Source organism: Leptonychotes weddellii, chromosome 7, assembly GCF_054177405.1.
Source record: "Leptonychotes weddellii isolate Sample4059 chromosome 7, ASM5417740v2, whole genome shotgun sequence".
NCBI classification, from domain to species: Eukaryota; Metazoa; Chordata; class Mammalia; order Carnivora; family Phocidae; genus Leptonychotes; species Leptonychotes weddellii.
The window spans coordinates 34,009,559-34,018,461 of record NC_138375.1 but is presented as its reverse complement, the minus strand read 5'-3'; positions in this window follow the sequence as shown (position 1 = coordinate 34,018,461).

The window sequence follows — 8,903 nt, the reverse complement described above, 5'->3', positions numbered from 1 at the left end:
AAGGGCAAGGTAAAATTTAGGTGCGGCAAGGCTACAGCAATTTAGGAAAGCTTTGTAGGGAGGTGGGTCAGGTAGAGGTAACAAAGCCAAGAAATCATTTGGGGATGTTAATGTATAAAGACCAGTGCAGGGTGGCCCCTTTTCAGTCTGGCTTGCTAAAACAAACCCGAGAGAAGCAAATGCTTTGGAAGCAGCTAGCACCAAGGAGAGTGCCAGACAGGACAGGCATCCAAATGAGAGTTCCTCAACCCCTTGGCGTCTTGGCATGGTCCCATAAACAACAGTTGACTATTGCCAGGAAAAAGCTCAGGAAACCCCACCAGACCCCTGGGGAAGATTAAGTGGCTTCTTTCCAAGAAAGCTCAGAATGTAGTTCTTATTTCACCCCTACATGAGAAACATGAATTCTCCCAGACAGTAATGGTCTCTCGCCTTTTTTAATCTGCTTGTTTGCAACTTAAAATTGATCATGAAAAAGCAGTTGTCTTGAAACTTTCTACAAATGTAAAGGAATGGAAATAATAGTTTTATATAACATTCCTGTTGATTATAGCATATCCATTAGCAGAAGGATTATGGCTTGCTCAATCTTTATATTTTTTGGTGTAACTAGCTTTTTAAAAAATTCCTTTCCCATAGTACTAGTGAAAAGCACAAGATAAAAGTATAAAATAAAATACATATTTTTAAAATTAGTGCTGAGATAAAACAATTTCAAAAAAGATGAACTGAAGAAGAGAAGAAAGAAGCCTGAATAAACCTAGACACACACACACACACACACACACGATGGCATCTTGATCATCCCATACCCAAACAAAACCATATATGTTATTTTAAAATATTTCGCTAGATTTATGGGTTTTCTCATAAGCATATAGTGGATAAAGTGAGAACAAAAGGCGAGTTCAGGATTTTAGTGAGAATTCAGCTATCACCTCAAAAACACAGTAACAAGTGTGGGAATAATGAAAAGTTGGTAAGGGAAGGAAATAAGCCAAGGTGAATGTTTGGTCAGCTAACATTATCTGCCTAGAGATAAAATTTGCATATGAACCTAAACTCTGGAAAATGCACTAAGAACTAAGAAAAGAAATAAATTTAGGTATATGAAGCACTCTTTAGGCCTAAGGTATTCTTGAACACTTTATCTTTTATTTATGAATATGTTTGGAGTACAGCAGGTGGGTAGGAAAATACGACACCTATTAAGCATTTAGTTGCAAAACTAAAGCACTTAGTTGCTTACATGCACCACATTTATACAAGAACAATAATTGCTCTTTAGATTGATAAGCTATAGCTTGGTTCTTGAAAGGGTAGAAAATCTGGCTGGGAGTATAAGGTTCTCTCTCTCTCTTTCTCTCTGATATATATTAAAGAATTTAGTGCAATTGTTAGAAAGTTTTGAATTAAAAGTTTTGAACAATTAATTCATCAAATTACATTTTTTCTTAGCACTATTCATCCAATATCATGGATCAAATTAATTGTATACTAGTGAACTAAGTAGGTCTCTTAAATCTTGACCTTGGAATTATCCGTATCTTTTGTTCTCTTCAGTAGTTATATGTTCATTCCTCAATGAAATTTGACTATACATTCAGGACCAAGTGATACAGACAGACAAAATACATAACAACTTCCTATGTATTCTCAGATTGATACTGTACTTAATAAAAACTATGTCAGAGGAACTAGGTGGTACACTGGAGGCAGATTTATGGTATTTACGTATTTGTTACTCTCAAAATATCTTCAGCATTTTGAGGGTGGTTGTTTTATCTCCATCTTTGTTTCCTTTTTATTCAACAGCCATTGATTTTTTTAATGCTGGATGAAAAACTAAGTCATGGGTTTGTATTCAGGCTCTGCCTCTTTGTTGACCATCTTACCTCAAACACTGGGGCTAATTTTAGGGAAGCTATTTAATGTGCCTCATTCTGCTTTCAGTTCTGTAACATCAAGATAATAATGCTGACTTACTTGTTTCATAAGATGGATGCAAAGACATTACCCTTTACTTATAAGTATCTGTAAATTTTAAGTAATCTTCTTGAAAAATTGACAACTACTATTGATATAGCATATATATCATAATATATATTATTGACATCATAGACATTAATAATATATGATATATATCATAAGTTTTTAATATGTATCATAATTGCCAACTGATGTTTATTGGATGATAGCTTTTATACAGTAAGATTACAAAGAGATACATTTAAATCTTGTTGGAGAGATAAGAGATACACAAAAAGGTATACTTAATACATATTAGATAGTTAGAGAATCAAATAATATGAAGGCAATAGGTAATATGAATTTCAAAGTAGAGGACCATTACCTACTTCAGTGCATTCTGGAAAATTCTGATGGGAATGTTGGGAGGTAAACTGGGCCTTGAAGTAAGATTAGGGCCTGGAAAAATGAAGACAATAAATAACATTTTTGACAAGCAAAGAGGTAGAAATAGAGTCAGAAATTTGGGGATTTTCAGTGTGTATAATGAACTACAAGGACATCAACTTGACTAGACTATGGATGATTCATATGTGGTATGATTAGAAAATGAAGTTAAAAGTAGTACACATTGTCAGGAATATAGAGAATCTTGAATGCTGAGCTAATGACTTACTAAATAGTCATAATGGGAATTACAGGCTTTCTGAATAACTGTGCTGTGAATAATTTACTCAATCATCTACAAAGACCCTGTTTCCACATAAGGTCACATTCATAGGTACTGGGGGTTGGGACCTCAACATCTTTAGTGGGGACACAGTTTAATCCATGATAGCATCCAATTGCTTTCCATGTTTATAGAGACAGTTGGAAATGAATCACTTCTGATTCCAAAGTAATCTACAGCTACAGAGAAAATTCAGTTTTCCTGTCTTCATTAGGTCATTTCTTCACTCAACTTCATTAGTATCCCTTCTTAAATTAAACCTCTTATCCAAAATTAAACCTCTTTATCCAAATGACTGCTAAATAAAATATACAAAATCCTCAGGGTGGTACGTCAATTGTAGAACTGTTCCATGGATGAAAAGCATTTGCTGCCATCGGGTTAGAAGAGCTCACTGGATATGAAGATGGTATTTTTATTTTGTAAGGCCAGATACATACAATGCCATCCACTTGAGTTATGCTGCTTTCCGTGTCAAAGACTGACATGAATTATATGTTGTTGTGTGTGACAACAAAAAGCAAAATGGCTCTAGCTTCTTGTGCCACATTTGTGTGGACATTCTTGGTTTTTCTCCACAGTTGTTAAAGATAAAAGATACAACATTACAACTGAATGTGCCTCATGATAGCATGCTGTAACAGGAATAATAAGTTGATCAGCCTTCAGAAGTCAGGAATGACCACCACAGGAAAATGGTTGGCCAGAGTTATTATCTAAATAATCTAAATAGTTAGGTGTGAGCCATGGAGTATTGAGCCTAGTAGCCTGTCTAGACTCGGCACTTGCATAATGGTTTATTGCTGTCTTTTCTGCACTAGTTGGTCAAACAAATTGTCGATGACCTCTTTAATAGGCACGTCCATGACATAGCCATAACCAGACAAATCTTGGCATTCTTAAAATACAAAATTTGAGAAATATTATTTTTAGCCCTTTGAAATAATTGGAAGAGTTTGGTTTATATGTGCAAAGAGTAAGTAATTTGATGAGGGTCATTGGATAAATACTATCTCATCCTTTTCTGTCAATGTTAGTGGAAAACTAAGAGCAACTTAACAAACACAGGGGACCGCCACAGGACACAAAAGAAGAGAGAAGAAGCTGGGAAGGGTGTCATGTCAGGCAAAATCCCATATAGGGTCGCTTCAGACAGAACCACTGGAAAACTCTAGAATATAAGCTGGGTCTTGGAGATATTCCCGCCTTAGGCAAGGGTGCTGGGCTTTCCTACTTCTTTGCCAATCAGTCATTGACTAAGGCAGCAGGGGCTAGTGGTATAAGGAACACAAGGGGGTCTGGAAACATTTCTACAGTGTTTGCTGCAAATATATCCCACAAAAACTAACAGAAACCTTTTTCTGTGCATGTTTATACTACCTGTACATTTATAGAATGCCTATAGAGCATTTTTCTAAACACACACACAGAGGAGGACTGCAACTCCTTGGTTTCTACAACTTCTTCAGCTTCTATGATTACAACTTCTATTTCCACTTCAGAAATGAGAAAAATGAAGTATGAGGTCAGATACTGCATAATGTCAGATCTGGGAGAAGAAGTCGCAGAGAGTTATTTCTGACAGAACAACTCTTCTGACTGCTCTTGAATGTTTTCTTTATCTCTATCGGGAATTATAATATCATCTAGCACCAGTCATGGAAAAAAATAACAGACAACACCTAAAATGTGAAGCAAACTAAGGCAATTTATTAAATGTATGTACAGATAGTACTAAACTTTTTTCATCATAACATCATTTTTCTCTTAAACTTAAATAGAAGTGATATACTGAATGGTCTATTATTTCTAAGACTGTTAATAATGCAACAATTAATAAGTCAAGAGAAAGATTTACATTTGATAAATCCTATAAACAAACTATTTTATTTTTGGCAAAATACTAACCTTAGGAGGGCCTTTGTTCAAATCCTTGTGAAAGCTTGCTCTTTCTGTAATGTAGTCTCTGAGTTTGTGAAGGTAACGGATTCTTTCTTGTCTTATGTATTTTGTTCCAAACATAGAACAATTTACTTAATAATTAAGAAACTAACCACTCTTATAGAATTGTCAAAACTGATGTTCTACAATCTTGCAACAGGCTCTCCCCCCTAAAAGGAAAATAGAATGAGAGATAGTAAAAAATGCACACACACAGATATTGGCATTTTAGGCAAGATGTAGAGGACTTTATCTCTGCAATTATGTGTCTTGTATTTTTCCCTCTTTGTTATTTTTTCTTTAGTTCAGGATTACATGTATAACTTTTCCCTCTGGATCACTATAATAAATTATTAAGTGCTTTTAATTCCCATCATTCTCTTTTCCCATTTTTTCTGATGCTACCACCAGATTAATCTTTCTTAAGCATGGCTTCAAACACATCCTTCCTTTGCACTAAAACCTTCAATGGCTCCCCACTGCTCACCTTGTGGCTCCCTCATATTTAAGGTTTTCTATGATGAAATCCTCTAAGCTACTCTTTCAGCTTACTTTTAACTTCCTTTTGTTCCAGCTACTTAAATAGTACATCAATACCGTCTGGTCTTTCCCACCTCTCTTTGTTCTCCCTAAATTGTCTCCACTTTCATCATTGTCTGTTGAAATTGTACCCAGACAATAATACCCCAAAATGTGATCGTTTCTGAATTGTGTTTTTTTGTTGTTTTTATGACTTTCTGTACTTTCTAAGATTTCTGCAATGAGTATGTGCTTTTTATTTTTTTTTAAGTTATTATTTATTTACTTCAGAGAGAACAAGAGCAAGAGAGAGCAAGAGAGAAAGAGCACAGAGGGAGAGGGAGAGGGAAACTCACTACTGAGCATAGAACCTGAGCCGCGGGGCTCAATCCCAGGACCCTAAGATCATGACCCCAGACGAAGGCAAACACTTAACCTCCTGAGCCACCCAGGTGCCCCAAGTATATGCTTTTTAATATTCAGATAAACAATAAAATTTACAAAAATTATTAATCTTTTAAGAACTATCTCCTGTATCACCCACTTCCTGCAACCTTCATTTGTCCTCTCAATCAGTCCATCTCCTTTCTGCTCCCTTAACACTGCCTGCCTCCCACTCCTACCATCACCCCCATACCCTTTCCCGCATTGCCTCTCAGCACCCCAGCTCATGGCTCTCTGTCCTCCATGCTGCATCGCAGTGCTTGTGCATTTCCTCTTCATCACTGGAAGGTGAGTGGCTTCGGGCTCCTCTTCTGCTGTAGCGTTTGATTTATTCTAAATGGGCAGCATTTAGCTCTCATGCTGATTTTTAGCTAAATGTGAATAAAAGAGAAGATTCTCAGAAGACCCTTGATTTATATAATTTCCAGAAAATAGCTTTACAAATGTAATATTTTTATGCCTAGTGAAATCGTAAATCAAGCAAAGGATCCAAATCTTCTACAAAGAAAAACCCTAGTGTTGGGCTCAGATATTGGACTTCCTCCTAGATTCCACTACTTACTGGTTCTGCAATACTGGGCCAATTACTTAAACTTTTGATACCTCAGGTATTCATCTGTAAAAGAAAGATAACATTAGCAGCTATTATTCGGGGTTATAGTGAGGATTAAATGAGTTGATACCTTTAAAGCACTGAAACCAGTACCTGTCACGTGGTAAGTTTCCCTAAATACGAGCTATTATTACCAGGAATAACCTTGCCCTATGTCATCATACCATGTGTTACAGGTTATCAAATGAAGGCAAAACATTAACATTGAACCAAGAGTTCCTAAGCTTACATAATCGGAGCATTTCTTTGTGCCTATATCCTGTCAAATACAGCTTGCAAAATTTAATGCTGGCATTTTATAGAATAAGAAGAGGAAAAGAAACTCTCCATGTTTTATGGAACTTGACTAAACGACTCTCCACCATCCCAATGCTAAAAATTGACAGTTATGTGCATGGTCTTTTTCTCCTTCCAAATAAGAACACCTTTATTATCTTTGCTGATTATAAATATAATAAAAGCTCATTGTAAAATAATTTAACAATACAAATTTGTGTAAAGCAGTAGATAAAAGTATTCCATGCAAAACTAAGTGTATAACTATATATGTCTATAAACACACACACACGCACACAAACAGTTCTAAACATATTTTTCGTAGCCTATTCCCCAGTTTTCTTTCCTTTTAATTAATTATATATCATTACCATCTCTCTATGTCAGTGCAAATGCATCTACATCATTCTTTTTAATGGCTGTATATTCATTACATAAATGACCAATATTGTATTGATAGACAGGGAGGACATTATCCAGCTGTTTGTTGCTATAAGCAATGCAATCCTTTCACTTAGATTTTTTGGTGCACTTTTCAATGAATTCCTTGGGATAGATTCTAGTATTGGACTTGATGGATCAAAGGGCATGCACATTTAAAATGTTGATAGACAAGCCAAATTGCTTTCCAGAAAATTAGACCAATTAGCACCTCTAGCAACGATTTATGGAAGTCCTCATTTTTCCACTTTTGATCACATTGGATATTATCATTATTATTAACTTTGCAAATCTGATTATTAGGTAGTCTTCTACTTTAATGGATCATCTGCATTTTTTCTTTTGCAAAATGCTCAGGTAATTCTCTGTTCTTTAGTCAGAATATTAACCCTAAAGGAACACAGATTGAATTTATTAATTGCTTTGGATATGTTTGTTTTAGTAATTAATTCAAATTCCTACCTCCCATAAACACAGATGCATTTTAGGGAGTATTTGCATTTATTTTTCCACTTAGTATTCTTAAAAATTTGCTTGAGCATTGTGTTGTCTTTTTGATTCCTGCAACACCATCCCCCAAATCCCTCATTCTGTCAAGATAATGATACTCTTAACGATGGCAAAGAAATCAGAAGAACACAGCATTTGCATCTCAGATATAATATATTGCTAATATAAAAGAACTGTTACCTCCTTTCATTTACAGGGCATGTGAGGCTGGGATATTGCTAAGGAAATTCTCATTGAGTCTAATATTTAGAGAATATTCCCGTTTCTATTTGTAATGAGGTACACAAACACAAACGATGTTAGGATACAAGCTTAAAGGATTAGCAATGTTTTAAAAACAGTTGTCAGACTCATGTGAAACACCTGGTGAAATGTGGATTTTTTTTGCCTGAATAGTTCTAACATTAGTACTGTAAAAATATTAGGAACTCTTATCTTTTGTCTAAAATTCTGTACTCTATAGAAGCAAAATAATTATAGATGATCTGTCATTAAGTTTAAGACATACAGTTTTAGTTAATTCCCCTATATCTATTACTTGAATTTGGGGGTAATATATGTATAAAGGATGGGAAAGCAGGAATTTTGAATTGTATTAGTAACTCTGTTAGTTATTGATTTGGGGTCTCAGGGCAGTTACGCAAACTTTATCCCCAAACTTTCTTCATCTCCACGGTGAGAGAATTAAGCTACATATTATTGAAGGCATATCGAGTTGTATCATGTTACCATATCATGGCGCCACATTACTGTGATGGTTTTAGAGGAAAGTGTTCAGGAATACAATTTCATGTAATTTAGGGGCAACTTGGTGGCACAGTCAATTTAGCATCCAACTCTTCGTTTCAGCTCAGGTCGTGATCTCGGGGTCATGAGATCCAGCCCTGTGTCTGGCTCTGCGCTCAGCATGGAGTCTGCTTAAGATTCTCTCTCTCTCCGTCTGCCCCTCCAGGTCTTGATCCCTCTCTCTCTCTCTCAAATAAATAAATAAATCTTAAAAAATAAATAATAAATAATATAATTTAGACTGAAAATAAAAAGCTTGAACCATAATGGAATAGCTATATCCTTATATCTGGAGTAAGCTTTTCTAACATTTTACATCTTTAAAATTTTAACCAAAAATCTTCCTTTTAAAGGGGCTAGAACAGAAAGGAGAAGATTTTCATGTTCTTATTCTGTGCTTCCCTGCACAGTTTTATTTTTTTCTAACTATGTACATATATTACTTATTAAAAAAATGTCAACTGAGATTATGTACATGGTAAAATTGTAGGTTTTTTTATTTTGTTCTTTATATTTTCTATATTCAAAAAAACTTTTTTTTAAAATTTTTTATTGTTATGTTAATCACCATACATTACATCATTAGTTTTTGGTGTAATATTCCATGATTCATTGTTTGTGTATAACACCCAGTGCTCCATGCAGAACGTGCCCTCTTTAATACCCATCACCAGG